The 21843-nt window shown below is 42.9% G+C and overlaps 1 long non-coding RNA gene across 2 annotated transcripts; it reads right to left on the bottom strand.

The window, feature by feature from the left end:
- Window positions 1-624: 624 nt before the first annotated feature.
- On the bottom strand, window positions 625-12791 carry LOC140909020 (uncharacterized). Of its 2 annotated transcripts, XR_012158052.2 has the most exons (4): window positions 12705-12791; window positions 4921-5050; window positions 4336-4669; window positions 625-799 (listed from the first exon to the last, which is right to left on the bottom strand). It is a non-coding gene; the product is annotated as an uncharacterized LOC140909020 (long non-coding RNA). The 2 variants fall into 2 exon arrangements; XR_012158051.2 differs by lacking the exon at window positions 4921-5050.
- Window positions 12792-21843: the final 9052 nt, after the last annotated feature.

The raw sequence follows: 21843 nt of genomic DNA, 5'->3' as shown, positions 1-21843 counted from the left end.
AACAACCCATTGGTTTTCCATAGAGGTTCTCTGGTTGTTTAACAGGGCCTTAGTTTTATTCTCTAAAACACCAGATTATTTTTAGACCACCACCAAAAAAAAATCTAAATTTCAAAGCCCATCTCTTGTTTTCAAAGTGTTTTACTGATCCTCAAGGAGAACATGGGTTTAACAGTAACTTGCCTGATGATATAATCTCTGTCATAGCCTTTGGCTATAATTGGAAATTAGCAAAGTCTGGACTGATTTCAGCCTTTCCATTGGACTGGGCAGGTGCAAGTCAATAAAGGCTCTGTGCCTATAGCTACTGTTTGATTATTTGCACTGATAATACCAAACTGTTGCAAAGGACACAGTCAGTCAGTAGCACTGACCTATATTTTAGCAACACGGAACACCGGTTTTGCAAGTTTTCATTTTCCTAAAGTATATAAAAATATTGTTTGCCTCTCAATTAATCCTGAAATACAGTTAGGTGCCTTTGAACTGTTATGGCTGAAATACTACAGTAACAGCATTGTGTTGGCTGCTGTTACCAGTTATGACATGAGAAGACAAACATGGGAAACATCTGAGAGACTTTAATCTTACCCAGGAAGATTTTTACTGAAACAAAATATGCTGGTGTCAAAAGTCAGTTTATTATTTGTATTTTAATCTACTTTAGCAATCACAGGTCTACTCTCTAAATCCAATTAGGAGATCATAATGAGAAAAAAATCCATGTTCTGATGCATCATTAAATAAAGTCTGAAGAAATCCATTGTTCCCCAGATACTGCCCATGTAAGAAAGTAGGTCTGTGTAAAAAGAGGAAAATGAATTAGAGCTATTAGTTCTGAGGCCTCTTGAACACAAGAAGTTAGTTCAATAGCACTTATTATTCTAGTGATGTTAAAGGCAGTGCTAATGAATTGGAAACAGAGAGCAGAGCTTCAGTTATTTGGGTATGGCTTAGGTCAATAGGTTCAGGGGGGGCAGCTGCAACATCCACTGCAATCCAACTGATTATACAAAATATAACAATTTTAGAAATTGAACACTGTATTGCAGTTCAAAATTAACACAAGATTAGATGGATACAGTCTTGATTTCTTAATCCACATCACCCCATCCGCATATGGTATCCCCCTGAACTGACCATATTGTTACTGCCCTCCCCTCCAACTCTCTCCTCTCTTCTGTGAGATCTACAAGGAATTAGCCAACTAGTAGTTCATATGCTGAAGGACTGTTGGGATAGCTGATATGTAGTAATAAATAAATAAATAAATGTTTTATACAAAAGTTACATTGACTATAACTCTCTTCCAACCACGATATGTTGCTTGTCTTCTTGGGGCCAGATTTTATCATGTTTACTCCCCTTGGTTTGACAATTCAAGTTAGGTATGACAACATGGATAAGGGTGGCAAAAAAAACAGGCCCTTAGAGTATAAACTCTTCAGGATAAAGTAAAACACATAGGAAAAGTTTAAAAGGTAAATGCTGAAAGAAGAAAAAAAGTGTACTGCAAATCAATCTTTCTGAGAAGAAATATTTTGAGTGGGATTTTCTAGGGTGCCTACGGCCCAGATTTTTAAACCTATCTAGGAATTTCTGTGCTCAGTATCGCAAAGGCTAGCTGTTTTAGGATTTAAATCTTTTAAGATCCTAAATCAGTTGGCTGTTGTGATGTTGAGTGCAGCAATGCCTAGATATCTTTAAAATTTGGGCCTATGTTACTTAGAAGCACAAGTTAAACTGACTTTCAAAGCGATTTGTGTTTCTAAGTCTCTCAGGTGCTTTTGAAATGCCACGTTTCTTTATTACAGACTTATATTCAGACAGCCAAAGACTCTTCTATGGCAAACATTGTAACCAAGGGACAAAAATACATGTGTCTAACACACGTGAAAAATGCCCTTTAGTTACCAATTATAGGAAGCAAAGGTAGAGTCTCCAATTGACAAGGATTTCATCAGTGTTAGGCGTTCTCTTTTCTGGTCTTGTTTGACAGTGACAAGAAAGGTGGTGAACTCCTAATTCAGCATGAAGCATGTGTATGGTATTTTCCCCATGGTGTACACTTGGATTATTGCTTAACTACATCATTTTGTCCACTTACAAAATTATTTCCTGTAAGAATTGGATGACTGAGGGTCTAAAGTATTTCAAAATTCAGTAACTATACACACCCTATTGAGAAATTCTAGGGCAGATGATATCCTGAGTTTCTTCATGCATCTTATACTTCGTTATTGAAGCGTTACAGGTATTTGATCATGAGATCAGAATTATACAAGGGTGATCTGGTGCCCATAAAGTAAGAGCCACATATCCCTGTGCAGACATTTGCCCAAAATCCAAAGAGAGATCCTTCTGTGAGAGCAAGGAGGTGGCCGCCCCACATTTCCATGAGTAAAGGAAAATCCAAGCACAAATCCAGTTCTGAATTATGTAGTACAAGACTGAACAAAACTGTATGCTGTAATCACAATCCTGGATTGAAAGGGTCTGGGACAGGGTATGACCAGTTTAAGTTGATAAAAAAAAATATCACTGTGTTCTGCATCGCAGTGTCCTATTTCAAATATTACATGTCACTGTAGAGTTCTCCAGAACTGACAGATGATGGCTTTCTTAGAGTTCTTACTGGAAGCTAGAGCCTGGAATGCAAAGTTTTCACTTCAGTGCTGTAACAAACCCTATTTCACATGGACAAGAGAATATATCAGCAAAAAAATGTCATGAACAAATATGTGCTTTCTAAAACTACAGAGTGAGGATTTCAGGGCTGGCATACCTAATAGCTCTCTGAACTATCATCCAAGAAACAAAGGTTGGATTTTCAGGACATAATATACGTGTCTCAGAGATCGCACAGACCAAAAACTGCTATGGGGGCAACACACTAAATCCCTGAAAAGGGCTGCTCTTCTAACCCTGGGGAGCTCCTCCTGGTGGAGACTCATCAGGCTGCTATACTGGACCCAAACTTTGGGTCCCATGTGCTCTTGACTTTCTAGGCAGAGTTGAAGCACCATCTCTCTAGCTCTGGGTCTCTCAACCCACTGGCCAGGTTCAGACCCCATGGCTGACACTCCCTTTTGGTAATGGGGATGCCATAGTCCAATTGTCTAAGCTCCAAAACTGGTGCCAGCTTTCCTAAGCCTCCCCTGTAGCTGTTGCATCCTCTGGTTTTCTGTTTCCCTCTTCCGGGACTAGATTACAGGAAATGCAGGTTACACACAGACTTTGCAAAAGGAATTTCTGAACACACACCCACTTCACTCTTAGACAGTACAAGAAATTACAGATCTATGGAAAAACAAGAAAACTTGAATGCAGATCACTGCCACAATTTCCTCACCACTCAAAATCCCTGTGGCATTTGGTCAGTGTCTTTTCAAGGATCCAAGATTCCTCCTCTCCTCAAGTTCAGCCTTGTCTACTGCTGGTCCTGATCTGCTCCCCTCTCTCCAAGGGCTGCTAAAACAACCTCTTAATGTTCCAAACCCTCCTTCCCCATCTGGTGATTCTCCTCAGTGACTTCAAGTTCCTCATCAGATGAGCTGTTGATAAGCTCACCTAGATAAACTGATTCCTTGGGTGAAAGCTAGCTCATTGTCTGTCTTATGGTATTTGCATTTAAGTGGAGACCTTCCAGGTTAATGACCCTTGATTGCTCTGCATTTTTAGCCTTCTGCTTGATGCAAAAATTTCTTCTGATACCTCTATGAAGCTTTCAGCACAATATGGAGGGTAAAAAGCAAAACTGGAGGTATGCATAGACTTACAATCCAAATGGTGGTGTGACATACCAGGGTACAACCCAGACCAATGAGTAGCTATGTCCCTCCGGCTCTGTAACCTGGGGTGCCCTTTACAATGCCTTACTGCTCACAAACAGCCTCCAGCATATAAATCACTTCCAGCTACATTTGTGTGTGCTGCAGTCAGCCAGCCACACCTTGACTCTTATCAGCCTTAAAGTTTACCATATACTACCAGTCTCAGATTTTCCCCTAGAAACATATGTACTACCCAGCACCTCCTGGGCAGAGCAAATATATTGAGCCTATTATTCCTTTGAGAGAATAATACGCACACCATTTGTTACCCCAGATGGGGTCACCAAGACACTTCATCTTGAACACACTGGATTAGATTAAAACAATAAAAACAAGTTTATTAACTACAAAGAGAGATTTTAAGTGAGTACAAGTAATGAGGCATAAAAGTCAGAAATGGTTAAAAGAAAAATAAAGATAAAACTCTTACTAGTGCCTAACTTAACAAACTATGTTAAATTCAAGCAAAGTTTCTCTCCATATGCTCCAGCAGATTACTCACCAAACGCTCAGGTCAGGACCCTTCCCCAAAGTCCAATGGCTGCTTCCTTTGTCTCTTCAGGTGCAGTAAATTCAAGTGACAGGGAGGGAGAGGGAGTGCCCTAGGGTATTTGTCCTTCCTTTTATAGTTTCTGTCCCCCTCTTGAAAAATATTTCCAGCTGAGAACCAGGAGTCAAAAAGTCTATGTGGAAGGATCTTCCCTGCTGTTTTTTTCATCTGTTTTAACTTCTTTGTCTTCCCTTTCTGCTTGATGACTGCTTAAATACAAATTAAGCAGACCACACATTCCTTTGTTTAGGACAGACCTTCTTTGCCAACTTCTATTTGAGCAGGGCTGTGTGGTTTGGAACATGTGTTAATTACATCATTCAAGGGAATCTTATAACTTCACATACAATGCTACCACACATATTGTACCAGAACAATAATGACCAGCAAATTATGACTTTTCAAAGGATAGCTTACAAGGCATACTTTGTACAAAGATTATTACAGTAGTGTGTATGGTGTGAATATAGGGGTGTATTCTAGCACAGGTACTTGCAGAACAAAATTGAGTTTGTAGTTTGATAAAAATACACATACTAATTTGTCACAGGTAGTAATAGGCAGGATCTTATTTCTCACTGGAAATCGCTCCAACCCATTAAAAGACTCTGTTAATGGATGCTGAATGGAGCCCCATTTGTTCCTCTTTGCCCAGAAGAAAAGGTCACTGCAACAGAGGAGGGTATCTTGGATTAGGAGGTATAGTGTAAGGAATAAGAATGGGGAAACTCTGAGCTACAGAAAGGATGCAGAGGAAGAAATGAGTATCCCAGAAGAGCACAATATAACATCTCATCATTTATGTCAATTCTTCTTAAATGAGAAACAACACTTTCTTTAACAACGTTCATACATGTAATGTAAATCTAGCAAACAATTCCATCAGATAAAACAGAGAGCATTTGAAAATTTCTCAGAGGTTATACTTGCACAAAACACATGCACTTTTAGAGGTTGTCAGGATACCACCTCACACACACTCTGAACTTTGGGGTACAGATGTGGGGACTCACATGAAAGACCCCCTAAGGTTATATTCTACCAGTTTAGATTAAAACTTCTTCAATGCACAAATTCCCTTCCTTGTCCTTGGACGGTATATTGCTGCCACCACCAAGTAATTTACACAAAAATTCAGGGAAGGGTCACTTGGAATCCCTACTGTGGAAGTAGATAAAGAGAATTTGGATGCAGGCCTCTGAAATGAGCAGGAGTCAGGCTAACTCTAGCTTTATTAACGTGAAATTTGTAGAAGCGGGGATAGTGCGAAGCGAGTGGAAAACAACTGTGAAAGAGGCTGTTGTGACCTTGTATGAGATAAGAATAGAATGCAGACTAAGAGAAATGGTGAGAAAAATAAGAGATCATGAAGGAATATGTATAAACAATATGCAGTTGTTGCTTATTATTGTCTGTAATAAAGGTATAAATACTTGCTCTAATTGTTTATCTTAGAGAGACCTGACTAGGTGGGGGAAACCCTGTGTCCTAGTGCACTCTCTCCCTCTGTGCAATTGCTTGAGATAATAAAGTGTATCTGACTTGCTGCACCCAACCTGAGAGTGAGAACTGTGTTTTTCTCTGACAATCTGGGGGCTCGTCCGGGATGGCAACGCCTGCTGAGACAATGGCAGCTGCTATGGATCATTCCCTTTCAAACCCCATGGTGCCACAATAGAGGTGTCATAAATATAAAGGGAAGGGTAAACACCTTTAAAATCCCTCCTGGCCAGAGGAAAAACACTTTCACCTGTAAAGGGTTAAGAAGCTAAGATAACCTCGCTGGCACCTGACCAAAATGACCAATGAGGAGACAAGATTCTTTCAAAGCTGGAGGGGGGAGAAACAAAGGCTCTCTCTGTCTGTGTGATGCTTTTGCCGGGAACAGAAAAGGAAGGGAGTCTTAGAACTTAGTAAGTAATCTAACTAGATATGCATTAGATTCTGTTTTGTTTAAATGGCTGATAAAATAAGCTGAGCTGAATGGAATGTATATTCCTGGTTTTGTGTCTTTTTGTAACTTAAGGTTTTGCCTAGAGGGATTCTCTATGTTTTGAATCTGATTACCCTGTAAGGTATTTACCATCCTGATTTTACAGAGGTGATTCTTTTACTTTTTCTTCAATTAAAATTCTTCTTTTAAGAACCTGATTGCTTTTTCATTGTTCTTAAGATCCAAGGGTTTGGGTCTGTGTTCACCTATGCAAATTGGTGAGGATTTTTTATCAAGCCTTCCCCAGGAAAGGGGGTGTAGGGCTTGTGGAAGATTTTGGGGGGAAAGACGTTTCCAAGCGGGCTCTTTCCCTGTTATATATTTGTTAGACGCTTGGTGGTGGCAACAATAAAGTCCAAGGGCAAAAGGTAAAATAATTTGTACCTTGGGGAAGTTTTAACCTAAGCTGGTAAAAATAAGCTTAGGGGGTTTTCATGCAGGTCCCCACATCTGTACCCTAGAGTTCAGAGTGGGGAAGGAACCTTGACAAGAGGTAAGAGACCTTTTGAAATCTCTATTGGGATATCAGAGGAGGACTGCCTGTGAGGCCGTCTGTCCCTTTTGGGCTTACGCCATCCTAACTTATTGATTGTGCAGCAAGATCAGATACAGAGCAGTGCTGGGGAACTGTTTTTCCACCCCCAATAAGTTTAATGTACTGGTACTGAGGGGTTGTTACCGCCTCACCTAAGGGAAAGGTTGTATTAAGTCTGAACATAAGGTAAAGATGCATCGTGGTACGCAGGAATAGAGGCCTTGGGTGTGTGTGTGTGTGTGTGTGTGTAAGTAAAAGAGAGAGAGTGAGAGAATCAGTGTGAATGAGGGTCACCGGAAGATGCCCAGAGCACCCTGAGAAGCCAAAGGCTCGTAACCAGGGCTGCCTCTAATGCAAGCCCGGTGGACTGCACCTCAGTGGATTGGTAAAAGAGCCTGACTAGGGGGGCTGTCTCTGCATGGCATCGCCCGGCGAGCAGCCTGCCTGCGTCTAGGGTTGTGTGCCTCTATCCATCTTGTCCCCTGTCCCTTAAAATTAGAATCTTTACATGCGTGAACATCCATCTAAACAATTCCCACTAGAAGGTATCTTCGATTTAAATAAAATTATACACCTCAGAGGAAGCCACAAGGAGACTCCACAAGTCTCGGGTGCAGAGTCTAAAGGACTCCCAGGAAAAATTAAAAACTCAAGTACAGGCTTTAAAACGAAACGTAAAGCATTAGGATGCCTCCCAAATTATTTTTGTTAACCCCTCAGCTTCTTTATACTCCCAATTAGTTAAGGCTGAAGTCAAGGAGGGAAAGGAACGGGTTAATTTGAAAAGTTAGTTTGGCCTAGAGATAAGAAGAAAGCTGCTTTGCGTTGAAGGTCAAGAATTGACATAGATCATGCCAAGCACAAAAAAAACCCTGCTTTCGGCCCCAGCTGGCTGTGAAGAAAATATAGACAAAGGTAAAACAAAGGCAAATAAGTTGCAGGACTGAGATTACATTTGCGAAGATTAGCCACCCGGTGAGACCCAACAGTCTGCCTTTGCAACCCTGGAGCTGGTGTGGTTTGAGGACACTAAAGAAGCCACAGGCAGCTGGCCCGAACTGGAATACCTCCCAAAAGCAGAAGCAAGTTGGAAATTTTTACAACGTGTCTCTGAACAATTTGTGCACAGGATAACCTCCCATCTCTCTCTCTCTCTCTCCTACCCCCTGGCCTGGCCAGCCCGGGAAATGTTTTTGTGAGTATAAAACGGGGTCAGGGTTTGAGCATTAATGTTTTTTTCTTCTCTTGAGTACTGTTATTTTATTAATTAATGCTTTAAATTCAGTCACATGGTGTGTTCTCTTCATCTCCGCCCTATGTTCTTGTGGTCTTAGCCTGATCAACTAATGCACAGGCAAATTGGTAATGAAAATCTGTCACAGTTGTAATGGAAAATTGAGGATGGGGAGAACCCTACAGCATGCACACCATCTCTCTCTTTTGCCCTTGATATTTTACGTTTGCTTTGTTTGGCACAGTTGGTATTTCCAGGGACACTAATAGTATCAGCTACGGTAACTGACCTTTTAGAAACATGACATGTACAATTCCCTGGGCTACTTGCCCCACAGCAGCCCTCACTTCCTCAAGCTCCACTTCACCCTGACCTCAGGGCCTCCCTCCTTGTGCCTGATATGGTGTGTACTACTCAGCCTCTCCCACAGCACAACTTCCTCCCACAGCTCCTGACACGCACACCCAACTGATTGGCTGGGAGGCTTTTAACTAGTTTCAGCCAGTCCCTGATTGGCTTCAGGTGTCCCAATCAACCTAGCATTCTCCCTGCCTTCTGGAAAGTTCTTAATTGGACCCAGGTGTCTTAATTAACCTGAAGCAGCTTCCATTTCACTTAACCTGGTACCAGGGATTTGTTTAGCCTGGAGCTAATATATCTATCTGGACTTCAGGAAAGCAGACTTCGACTCCCTCAGGGAACGGATGGCCAGGATCCCCTGGGGGACTAACTTGAAGGGGAAAGGAGTCCAGGAGAGCTGGCTGTATTTCAAGGAATCCCTGTTGAGGTTACAGGGACAAACCATCCCGATGAGTCGAAAGAATAGTAAATATGGCAGGCGACCAACTTGGCTTAATGGTGAAATCCTAGCGGATCTTAAACATAAAAAAGAAGCTTACAAGAAGTGGAAGGTTGGACATATGACCAGGGAAGAGTATAAAAATATTGCTCGGGCATGTAGGAATGTTATCAGGAGGGCCAAATCGCACCTGGAGCTGCAGCTAGCCAGAGATGTCAAGAGTAACAAGAAGGGTTTCTTCAGGTATGTTGGCAACAAGAAGAAAGCCAAGGAATGTGTGGGCCCCTTACTGAATGAGGGAGGCAACCTAGTGACAGAGGATGTGGAAAAAGCTAATGTACTCAATGCTTTTTTTGCCTCTGTTTTCACTAACAAGGTCAGCTCTCAGACTGCTGCGCTGGGCATCACAAAATGCGGAAGAGATGGCCAGCCCTCTGTGGAGATAGAGGTGGTTAGGGACTATTTAGAAAAGCTGGACATGCACAAGTCCATGGGGCCGGACGAGTTGCATCCGAGAGTGCTGAAGGAATTGGCGGCTGTGATTGCAGAGCCACTGGCCATTATCTTTGAAAACTCGTGGCGAACCGGGGAAGTCCCGGATGACTGGAAAAAGGCTAATGTAGTGCCAATCTTTAAAAAAGGGAAGAAGGAAGATCCTGGGAACTACAGGCCAGTCAGCCTCACCTCAGTTCCTGGAAAAATCATGGAGCAGGTCCTCAAAGAATCAATCCTGAAGCACTTGCATGAGAGGAAAGTGATCAGGAACAGCCAGCATGGATTCACCAAGGGAAGGTCATGCCTGACTAATCTAATCACCTTTTATGATGAGATTACTGGTTCTGTGGATGAAGGGAAAGCAGTGGATGTATTGTTTCTTGACTTTAGCAAAGCTTTTGACACGGTCTCCCATAGTATTCTTGTCACCAAGTTAAGGAAGTATGGGCTGGATGAATGCACTATAAGGTGGGTAGAAAGCTGGCTAGATTGTCGGGCTCAACGGGTAGTGATCAATGGCTCCATGTCTAGTTGGCAGCCGGTATCAAGTGGAGTGCCCCAAGGGTCGGTCCTGGGGCCGGTTTTATTCAATATCATCATAAATGATCTGGAGGATGGTGTGGATTGCACTCTCAGCAAATTTGCGGATGATACTAAACTGGGAGGAGTGGTAGATACGCTGGAGGGGAGGGATAGGATACAGAAGGACCTAGACCAATTGGAAGATTGGGCCAAAAGGAATCTGATGAGGTTCAATAAGGATAAGTGCAGGGTCCTGCACTTAGGACGGAAGAACCCAATGCATAGCTACAGACTAGGGACCGAATGGCTAGGCAGCAGTTCTGCGGAAAAGGACCTAGGGGTGACAGTGGACGAGAAGCTGGATATGAGTCAGCAGTGTGCCCTTGTTGCCAAGAAGGCCAATGGCATTTTGGGATGTATAAGTAGGGGCATAGCGAGCAGATCGAGGGACGTGATCGTTCCCCTCTATTCGACATTGGTGAGGCCTCATCTGGAGTACTGTGTCCAGTTTTGGGCCCCACACTTCAAGAAGGATGTGGATAAATTGGAGAGAGTCCAGCGAAGGGCAACAAAAATGATTAGGGGACTGGAACACATGAGTTATGAGGAGAGGCTGAGGGAGCTGGGATTGTTTAGCCTGCAGAAGAGAAGAATGAGGGGGGATTTGATAGCTGCTTTCAACTACCTGAAAGGGGGTTCCAAAGAGGATGGCTCTAGACTGTTCTCAATGGTAGCAGATGACAGAACGAGGAGTAATGGTCTCAAGTTGCAGTGGGGGAGGTTTAGATTGGATATTAGGAAAAACTTTTTCACTAAGAGGGTGGTGAAACACTGGAATGCGTTACCTAGGGAGGTGGTAGAATCTCCTTCCTTAGAGGTTTTTAAGGTCAGGCTTGACAAAGCCCTGGCTGGGATGATTTAACTGGGAATTGGTCCTGCTTTGAGCAGGGGGTTGGACTAGATGACCTTCTGGGGTCCCTTCCAACCCTGATATTCTATGATTCTATCTCCCACTACTTTTCTATAGCCATCTGGCCTTGCCCCGTCACATTAATTAAAATCTTATTAGGCTCCAAGGGGCTACAATAGGTGGTGTCTTCCTTTTCAGATCACTGTGTGTTTGAAAGCAGGAGTTAAAAGTAGGAGTTAAAAGTAAAAGGCAATCAAAAGTCTGGTAAAGTTAATTGTGTCCTTTTTTAAGTAAGAATCTTTAAGCTGTGGATAGCTTTGGATCCAAAAGCAAGCCGGAAAGCATCTGTTTTAATGTAAATTACCTAACTGATAAGGTAGAAGCCACTGAAACCTGGGCTGCCTATGAAACAAATACAAGAAAATATGGGGAATTCCTCTGTTTTGCCTGAAATTAACAATGGTATTTGTATAAAAAGGAAATATTTTAAGCAATGACTGACTGCCCAGAAGGGGTAGATCTATGTTCTTTTTGACTTTCAAAAAATCAGAGAAAACTGATGCCAGCTGAAAAGCAATTCAACATATCATGAATTTACTGGCACAATAGGAATTATGTTCTGTGTTCTATGTCCTGTTTTGTGATGTTTGTCTTGTGGCCAGAATTGCTGTGTTTAATTTTTCATAGGACAATTTAGTTTAAAACTAAATAGAAGGGTTAAATCAAAATGCAGATACTTGTTTTATTCAACTACAAAATACAAAGTGTTTGGATAATATCAGGAAAATGTGATATACTGAAGTTTACTACATTTGCATAAGAAAAAGAAATTTCATTGACCAGATCTTTTAAATTAAAAATTGTTGTTAAAATTTGCACACCAACAGTCTTTGGAAGCAAGGACATGAAAGGTTAAGGATCCCATATTACACATGGGATCCTTCTGGCTACCTCTAATTTCTAGCCAGAGGGCTGGGGAGGGAGGAAAGCTATTGGACACCAGAGATTGTACCAAGTGGACTCCTCAAAAGTGTGTGTGTGTGCTTGTCCTGGCTTGTTGCTCTAAAGCTCTATAATAGTCATTTTACTAGAAGGGTGTATGTGGCATACATTGAACAATAAGACTAAAGTGCTGTATAATGGGCAATGTATTTGTGTTCATTTTTGAATGAAGGTGTGTGAGTGGAAAGTGAAAGTTTCCTTTGTAGGTTAAAAGAAGCCAAAAAGGAAAAAAAATAAAAATAAAAAGAACTGAGGATGAGTTAACTCAACGCTGTAGCTGGCAGGTTTGGTCCAAAGATAAGACACTGGCCCGCCCAAGGACACTGCTCCCAGCTAAGACTTGGCTGACAGCCAAGAAAGAGCGGGGGCTTGAATGTGCCCAAACAGCCATGATATCTGCAAAACACTGTCAGGCATTAATGAAATATGTTAAGTCTGTTTATACACAGGTGAAAGAAGCACTACCCAAGGATCCCCCCAATATATCCCCCAAACCCCTTCATCCCCTTTCCTGGGGAGGCTTGAGAATAAAATACCAACCAGTTGCCTTAGCAACGTGAGCTCAACCAGACCCTTTGTCTTTAGGACACTGAAATCAATCAGGTTCTTTAAAAAAGAACTTAATATAAAGAAAAAAGTAAAAGAATCACATCTGCAAAATCAGGATGGAAGGTAACTTTACAGGGTAATAAAAAGATTTAAAACACAGAGGATTCCCCTCTGGGCTCAGCTTCACAGTTACAAAAACAGGATTAAAAATACCTCTGTAGCATAGGGAAATTCACAAACCAAAACAAAAGATAATCTAATGCATTTCCTTGCTCTACTCACAGTTTCTGTGGTTTTAGATTGATTATTCCAGGTATATTTTTCAGGAGCTATTGTACCTGCTTGGCTTCTCCCTCCATCCGGAGAGGGAACAACACACAGAACAACAAAACAAATCCTTACCCCGCAGATTTGAAAGTATCTTCTTTCCTTATTGGTCCTTCTGGTCAGGTGCCAACTAGGTTATTTGAACTGTTTAACCCTTTACAAGTAAAGCAATCCAGTACAACTGCCAAGGAGGGATTTTATGCTGCTCTTCCCCCTATATTCATGACAGAGGTCATAGGTAAAATTCTCCCTCCTGTTATAAAAATGTAAATGCTGAATAATTCCATTGGTTCTGGGTTTACAGTACGCTCGAGTAACAAACCAATTGGTCCTGTGCCTTTGGAACCCCAAACATTAGTCTTTATCTGGACATATGCTTTTGCGATCTGATTGTGTTTTATTTATAAATACTTTAAAATGCCAAAACTTTGGTTAAAATATTAGGTGTTCAGGCCCATGTACCGTACAATACATATTTTGATCACACAAGGATTTCAGAGTTACATAAAAACCCAAATCATAAATACACAAGTTAGATTCCCTTTCGGCACAGGAAGAATATTAAATAGGATAGTTCTTACATGTTGGACTATATCTTCCATTTAATTCTGTGTTCTATTCCCCTATTTCAACTACCCTGTCAGCCTGTTCTAAACCGATAAAGACAAACACTTAGAGAGACAAGGCGGATGAGGTCATATTTTTTATTTCACCAACTTCTGCTGGTGAGAGAGACAAGGTGAGCTGAAGAAGAGCTCTATGTAAACTCACTTGTTTCTCTCACCAACTGAAGTTGGTCCTATACAAGATATTACCCCATCCACCTTGTCTCTCTAATATCCTAAAACCATCACTATTACAACACCACTGTATAACGACAAACACTGTAAAATAAACATTGGCCAGCTAATGTTGATTAACTAGTTTCCCATGCCATCTTTTTTGTTCTTTGAATCTCAGTCGCTTAGCAAAAGAAAAATACTCCAGAGCAACAGTGGTTTTACAAAGCTTCATTGGTTACCTGTAACAGCAGCAACTAATGACATAGGGTATGTGAAAATAACACAGCACTGGATTGTTGCTAGAGTGAATACAAACTTGACACATGGGTCCAAATGATATCTGGACTGTTATCGAGGATCCACATAACATGAGTACTGTAAACGCCCACTTTCCTATTTCACTACCATTCTGGAATGAAAGAAAAGGAGTACTTGTGGCACCTTAGAGACTAACCAATTTATTTGAGTATGAGCTTTCGTGAGCTACAGCTCACTTCATCGGATGCAAAGAGTGAACATTAATTCACAGGCTAAATGTTCGAACAATTTTGATTAATTACTCACAAGCCAATTCACTGAGGTCACCTTTCCTACTATAGATTTATAGTGACGACATTTTAAAGTTTCACATAAATGTTATACTGTCCCAAGGACTTAGAGAATACTTAACTATTTAGAGCCAACTCCAAACCCTTATGATGAAGCCTAAAGACTGAGTGCAACTCTCAAGAATTCTCTTAAGCTGCTAGATCCCAATTCTCACTTACACTAAAGTTGTTTTACACCACTTCGGCAGTGGAGAAGGGCCTTAAAGTGAATGTCAGAGCAGTGTAAAGGGCCTTTGTGTAAGAGAGAATTAGGTTCTTATTTTCACTTTCTTTACGCATACACCCATAAAGGGTTTTCATATTCCTTTGCAAGTTAATTATGGTAAATAAGTGTACAGTACTCAACAAAGAATTACTTTCTTAGTTTAAAGTTACTTTTCAATATCTAAACTGCAACTTGTTAGAGAAATCTAGATACAAAGGGTGAAATCCTGGCCCTAGCTAAATCAAAGACAAAACTCTCATTGACCTCAGTGGAACCAGGATTTTACCCAAAGTCTATGACACCGGGACATATGCACATGCATTTCATTATCAGTTCAGTACCCACTTCCAGAAAGTAAGTAACTTGAGGAGAAAGTCAGTAATTCATCAGATTTTATTCATTTCACAGTTCAGCTCACTGCAGGAGTTAGTAGTACAAAGATGCATGAAGCATGTGACTGCAATTAGTCTTTTTTCAGTTGTGCTGGGTGGCACTCTAAACAAGTTGAAAAAGAGACAGACATTTAAAGGCGCCTATCCAAGATAGGTATCTGCAAGAGCTCTCCTCAGGTGGCCAGCTTAAAACTTCGGACTTCTCCCATCAAGGTTTCTTTGGCTTTCAGGAAAAAGTTATGAACAAAACTGGCCTTTATATCTGGTTCCCAAGGGGCCATCCATTGAACTATTCCTATTAAAAAAAACTAAACGTCAATCAAAGCAAAAAGCCATATTTCTTACAAAAATCTGTAGAGACTCTACCAGAATGCTAGTTTTAGTTCATGGATCTTATCCAAAAAGAAAGCAAGCTATTTACTGCTGCTTTTGTTCCTGGAAAATTCTATGAGCTGCCTGTGCAAGATTGGGCCATGTAGTTTGCAAAAATCTTCTGGAGGAGCCAGCTTGTCTTAGACCATGCACTTCAGCTGTTGAACATCTTGTCTTAACAAGATATCTTCCATTGTTCTGTCCAGAGTGTAACTCAACACTGGGGTGTTGTTCTTGCCTCTACTAGTTTATCTTCTAAGTTGCAGTTTCATAGTCAGTACTTTTCAGGTACCTCTTTCACAAACAGCTAATTCTCTTGCCATTTCTTTGTAAGTATCTGCTTTGTTTTCAACATGTTTAGGGGTTCATAATATAGCAACGTATAATCTTCTTAGGCCACTGATGATAGGATCCTGGTACGCGCTACCAAGCAATCTTTCTGCAACCAGTAGTCAGACAGACAGCCAAGCCTTTTTCACCATTTAAATCTATACCCATGTCCCTTTTTCTGGCCTCAGAACCCCTTTATTACTGCCAATAACAAAGTCTTCCCTGCCACCTGAGTTTCCCTCCCTCCTCAGGGAAACAAACTATCACAACTGCTTCTTTCCTTTCTGGGAGAAAGTTTCTTAACATAAAAATCAGCTTAACTCAAAGCCAGAACTCAACAGCCTTCTTCTCCAGACTCAGCAATCCATCATGCCCCTCAGAGGCTCCTAATGCCCTCTTAAGTATTTTTGCACCTGCTTCTCACTGCAGGTAGCTTCAACTGGGCCTTTCCCTGTGGCAGGCATGGAAGTCTTCTTCCCCAGTCCTCTCTGAATCTGGTTTCCTTCTGGATCCCCTTTAGGGATCTCTCATCAGTTATTCATGTATGAGGGCCCCAGCTCTCAGTGCCTCTGATCTTTCTAAACCGTAGAGCTCTGTCCTCCGGATTCTGGGACCCTCTAGAGAGGCCTTTCCTAGCCCTTATCTGTCTCTTCCTCTTTGAGGGAGCAAGTTCTCTATGAAGGACCGCCCTTGGGCTACCATCACATGATTCTTGGTCACTTGACCCAACCATCAAAGAGCCCCGAACCCTTAAAGGACCAGCCCATCCCTGTGACCTTGCCTTTTCCAGGGTAGATGTATTTCATTTAACATACCATAAACACAAGCACCTTGGAATACCAACATTCTTACTGCTTAGCTTTCTCACTCTTTCCTAAAAGGAAATATCGAGAGAATCCCTTTCTTCTCCTAGCAGGACACCCTATTAGGCCTTGTCTACAAGGGGTAGTTTTTTCAGAATAACTTTTTGGGGTTAAACTACCTGGCATCCACCCACAAAAGTCCTTTTTTCCAATTATCTGGCATGTTGTCCCATATTAACGTATTTGCTTTGGAAGTGAAATAGCTGCTTTTGTCAATTACCAGTGATTACTATATCATGCAATTTTATATGATGTACTTAGTAATTAATATTGTTGCTATTTCAATTCCCTCATTCAAAGCAAATTGGAAGAAAGGGAACTCCCTTTCTGAGGTGCGTTATCAGTAGTTAACTGTCTGTTAGTTTGGCATATATCATCCACCCGTCAGCAAGACTCAAGAATTTCTCTGTTAGATTCCATATTTCTGGTGCCTGATGCCCTTACTTTTTGCTCTTCTACAAATATTAATTTTGGGGTAACCCTTAATTAACAATAATATACATGTTAGGGGGCTTATTCCTTCACCCACTTACTTCCCTGGTCCTTCTCGCATGAACAGAGAGCAACAATACCCGAAGTCCAAAGGTGCAAACAATTCGATGTTTATTGGGGTGAACTTCCAGCAAGCATGATTCCAGTTTCCTTCCTTAGTATCCTCCTTCCCAGCTCTGACACCACAAAGCCTTACACCTGTGTCCCTGTTCCCATTCCTGCCCTTAGCCAAACATGATTCCAACTTCCTTACTCCCATTCCCTGTTCCCATTTCCCCCTTTAGCAAAACATGATTCCAATTTTCTTACCCCCATTCCCTGTTCCCATCTCCCCCTTTAGCAAAACATGATTCCAATTTTCTTACCCCCATTCCCTGTTCCCATCTCACACACCCACATGCCCACCCCCACCCACACCCCGTCACTTCCTCATTGACTACAGATTATATAGTAAAACTTGAGTTCTGCTTAGCTATACCTTAACCAATCATTTTCCTGAAATTTAACTAACCAATCCTAACATATTGTAACATGATTATGTAACCAATTATATCCCACCACCTCAATTAGTTTACACCCAGCAAAATTAATTATACAGCAGACAGGAACAATCACAGAACCAGACAGAGATTATACAGACAAACAACAGCAAAGTGGGAACTATAATGACAAAACAATACAGAAGTGAGGATTTCACATCCCAGCTATTGATAAGTGAGTTCTTGCCAGACAGGATGCTATCAAACTAAATTTCCTTTTACATTTTCTAGGCACTTCCCTTTCTCTGGAGGTGATAGGAATACAATCCTGTCCTGATAGTGCCTAACAGCCCAATAGCACCTTATTTCAATGTGACTAGTTTGGAATGTGAGGATGTGACCGTTCGCTTCCCAGCTTATGGCTGCCTCTGCTGCTTAGCCAAAGGCCTTAGCCTAAGAACAGGGCCTCAGACTGTCACAGTAAGAGAAGGCCCTTACACCAGCAGACAGTGATCTTGATTCTTTCTTTTATACCTCTATCACTAGCCAAGTGATAAGAATACACCTAAATTCTTAGAGTACAGGCCTTTGCAGACAGGCCTGAATATCTATATCCTAACAATACAAATCTGGGATCTATGTATGACACTACACTTCTCCATTGTTTCTTTTAGCAAACTAAACATTCTGAGTGCAGGAAATTCCAAAAATTGTTTATACATCATTAACACAGCCACATCAAACACATGTAGTATTTTGTTATTCCTCTTTTTCTCATGAAATGTGAAGCTTAATGTATTTTATTACCAATATAAACTATCATAGAATATATAGGCTGTACAATATAGCAAAGTGAATAGTCTCTAAGCCACTGTTTCTCAAATGCGATCACCATGGCCGAATGTGGCCACCAGGGGATTTCCCTGCCGCCAGAGCAGCATCTTGGGCGGTGATGGGTGGGGGCAGCAAAACATGTCTCCGGAGACAGGTGGGGCACAACACTGAAGTAGCAAGGTGAGTTCTGTACCGGGGGGGTGGCGGGGGCTTAGTGAGGCTCGGACTTCAGCCTTGGGTGGTTGGGTGGCAGTAGGGTGACCAGACAGCAAGTGTGAAAAATTAGGACGGGGGTGGGGGGTAATAGGAGCCCATATAAGAAAAAGACCCAAAAATCGGGACTGTCCCTATAAAAATCGGGAAATCTGGTCACCCTAGGCGGTGAGGACTTAGGTAGCCTGGCTGCAGACTAGGGCTCAGGGGGCTTCAGACTCTAACCCATGGCCGTGTGGCAGCAGGCTCCAATCCCCAGTTCTGGCCATGTGGTGCTGATCTCCAGTCCCGCTGGCAGCCTCTGGCCCCAGGTGCTGACCCCTGTCCATGTGCTTCAACCCCCAGCCCTAGTCACTGACCTAGAGTGCCAGCCCCAGGCGCAGACACTGAGCTCCAGTGCCTACCGGCCCCAGGTGCACATCCCCAGTCCTGGCCTTGGGCTCCCGCGGGAGCTGGCTCTGGAGGCTGCCCCCTAGCCCTGGCTCTGTGGCAGCAGCCGCAGACCCCAAGTGCCAGGCCCAAACCCTGGTGGCAGCCAACCCCCAGCCGCACGCTCCAACCCCAAGCTCTGGCTGCTGACCCCATGCACTGCTCCTGGATGTCGGCCCTCAGTTCTGGCAGGAGCTGGCCACGGGCGCGATCCCCAGCCCCAGGTGCAGATACCCAGCCCTGGTCATGTGGCAGCAGGCACCAACCCCCGGCTCCGACAGGTGCTGGCCCTGGACACCAACCTCCGGTCACACAGGAGCAGGCTCTGGTGGGTGCTGGCCCAGGACACTGACTCCTAGCTCCAGCTGTGCAGCTGCCGATGCAGACCCCAAGCACCGACCCTGGGTCCCGACTCCCAGTCCTGGTGGCACAGCAGCAGGTGTTGGCTCCGGGTTCTAACCCGCAGCTGCATGGCAGTGGGTGCCGATCCCTGGCCCTGGCCACACAACTGCAGGCACTGACCCTGGGCTCCAGTGGGTGCTGGCCTAGGACGCCAACCTCCACCCCGAGGCGCTAACCCACATCTCCGACCACGCGGGGGCGGCTCCCTGCCAGCCATTGCCCCTGGCCTCTGCTGCTTCACACACCCCCCTCAATCCAGGTCTTAATTTGCCAGGACTTGCTGTGAAAAATGATATTAAATGTACAAATATCACTTTTGACAGCATTATTTTTATTATGGAGTCTGCAAAAAAAAAAAAAAAACCCTACATAAATAAATTGCAATGATCTGGATGTTTATACATGCATATTTATTTGTTTTTCCTAAACTTAATTAAGTATTTTAGGGGAAAGTGTCAGTGCGGCCACCAGCAAGAGTTGGTGGCTGCATTCTGAGGCCACCAAAAATTTTGTTGTGAGAACCCCTGCTGTAAACTGTCTTAAAGGTTGGTATTTCCTAATTTTTGAGGGCTTGATTTCTGATCCTTGAAGTTCCAGTAATTCTAGTTTTGTTTGGAATGTATAATCTAAATGTCTTCCAGCACCACAATCCAATGCGTTCTCTGTCCAAGATCCTACGTACTGGTATGTTGGATCCCACCAACATGTCAAAGAAAATTTATGACACACATCTCTACAACAAAGACATTAACTATTGTATAAGCTGTTTTGCCAGCAAAAACAAGTTATTACCAGACCCTTGGAAATCATCCTTTTCCTTTGGTAGAAGTCATCTGGTCTTTGTACTGAGTTTTATATTAAGCAGTCTGACACAAACCACTTGTGGCTGTAGTACTGAGCTCATTGATACAGCTGCAGTATTTAGACAGAAAATTGTTAACATGAATTAAGATGGAGGCTAGCACAACCCACTTAACTTGTAAATAAAAGTGGATTGCGTTTAATCCTTCTGCCCGTCAGAGTTGGCAGCAACAAGGGCCGGGTTCAGTATCTAGGGGCTCCATTCCAATAACACAATGCAAAACTGGCTCAAGCCCCCACCCAGTGACCTGGGACAAATATATACTAACTACCCCCTCTCAGAGGCAATACTTCCTCTCTCACAAGCACAGAGTCTGAGTGTAGCAAAAGACTTTTAATAACAGAGAGAAACAATGCGGTATTATGTTGGGGAAATACCACCAACAGGATTCATAACACAACCCATGAGCAAAAACCCACCCAAGCAAATTGGGCCATTTCCTTTTCCTTTGGCTCTTGAGTCCAGCAACCCAAAAGTCTCTGTCCCTAGTCAGTGCAACCCCAGAGTTCGAAAGTTTATCTGCAGAGTTTTACCTCCCAGCCTGGGTGGAAATGGGGGGGCGGGGTTTAAGGGAATCATAGAATCATAGAATATCAGGGTTGGAAAGGACCCCAGAAGGTCATCTAGTCCAACCCCCTGCTCAAAGCAGGACCAATTCCCAGTTAAATCATCCCAGCCAGGGCTTTGTCAAGCCTGACCTTAAAAACCTCTAAGGAAGGAGATTCTACCACCTCCCTAGGTAACGCATTCCAGTGTTTCACCACCCTCTTAGTGAAAAAGTTTTTCCTAATATCCAATCTAAACCTCCCCCACTGCAACTTGAGACCATTACTCCTCGTTCTGTCATCTGCTACCATTGAGAACAGCCTAGAGCCATCCTCTTTGGAACCCCCTTTCAGGTAGTTGAAAGCAGCTATCAAATCCCCCCTCATTCTTCTCTTCTGCAGGCTAAACAATCCCAGCTCCCTCAGCCTCTCCTCATAACTCATGTGTTCCAGTCCCCTAATCATTTTTGTTGCCCTTCGCTGGACTCTCTCCAATTTATCCACATCCTTCTTGTAGTGTGGGGCCCAAAACTGGACACAGTACTCCAGATGAGGCCTCACCAATGTCGAATAGAGGGGAACGATCACGTCCCTCGATCTGCTCGCTATGCCCCTACTTATACATCCCAAAATGCCATTGGCCTTCTTGGCAACAAGGGCACACTGCTGACTCATATCCAGCTTCTCATCCACTGTCACCCCTAGGTCCTTTTCCGCAGAACTGCTGCCTAGCCATTCGGTATCCTTACTTGGTCCAAAGCCAATTGCCCCACCTCTCCATGGGGCTCTGCTCCACCAGCCACTCCACTCTGCTCTACTAGCTGTCCCATGAGCTGCTCCAGCCATCCCATGAACTGCTCCAGTCCACCAGCTGTCCCACAATATATCTTCAGCCCCCCCACCACTTAACACAGTGCTCAGTGACTTCAGCTCTTAGTAATTTTAGCTCTTTAGCAATTTCAGCTTGTAGTAGGGGAGCCTCAATGCTAGTACACCATTAGCCCAAAGTGAATTCAGCTCAGCAGTCTGTAACTAGACTCCTAATTGAATCAAAATTAGCTCTGATACTCTACAGTGAATAGAAGAAGGGGAAGAGTACAATTGGCATTTCAGGCCATACCACCAAACACTAATACCTGTCTCCAGTCTCTCTCAAATTTACTGGGTTTTGGAACCCATGACTCTTGCCTAGAGAGTGCTGTTTAGTCGATGGCGAGTCCCTCCATCATAACAAAAGGCCAAGTACAGTTCCACTATCCTTGATTCACGTAATCAGGATAATAACA

Source organism: Lepidochelys kempii, chromosome 3 (assembly GCF_965140285.1).
Source record: "Lepidochelys kempii isolate rLepKem1 chromosome 3, rLepKem1.hap1, whole genome shotgun sequence".
NCBI lineage: Eukaryota > Metazoa > Chordata > Testudines > Cheloniidae > Lepidochelys > Lepidochelys kempii.
This window is presented reverse-complemented; position numbering and strand designations above follow the sequence as displayed.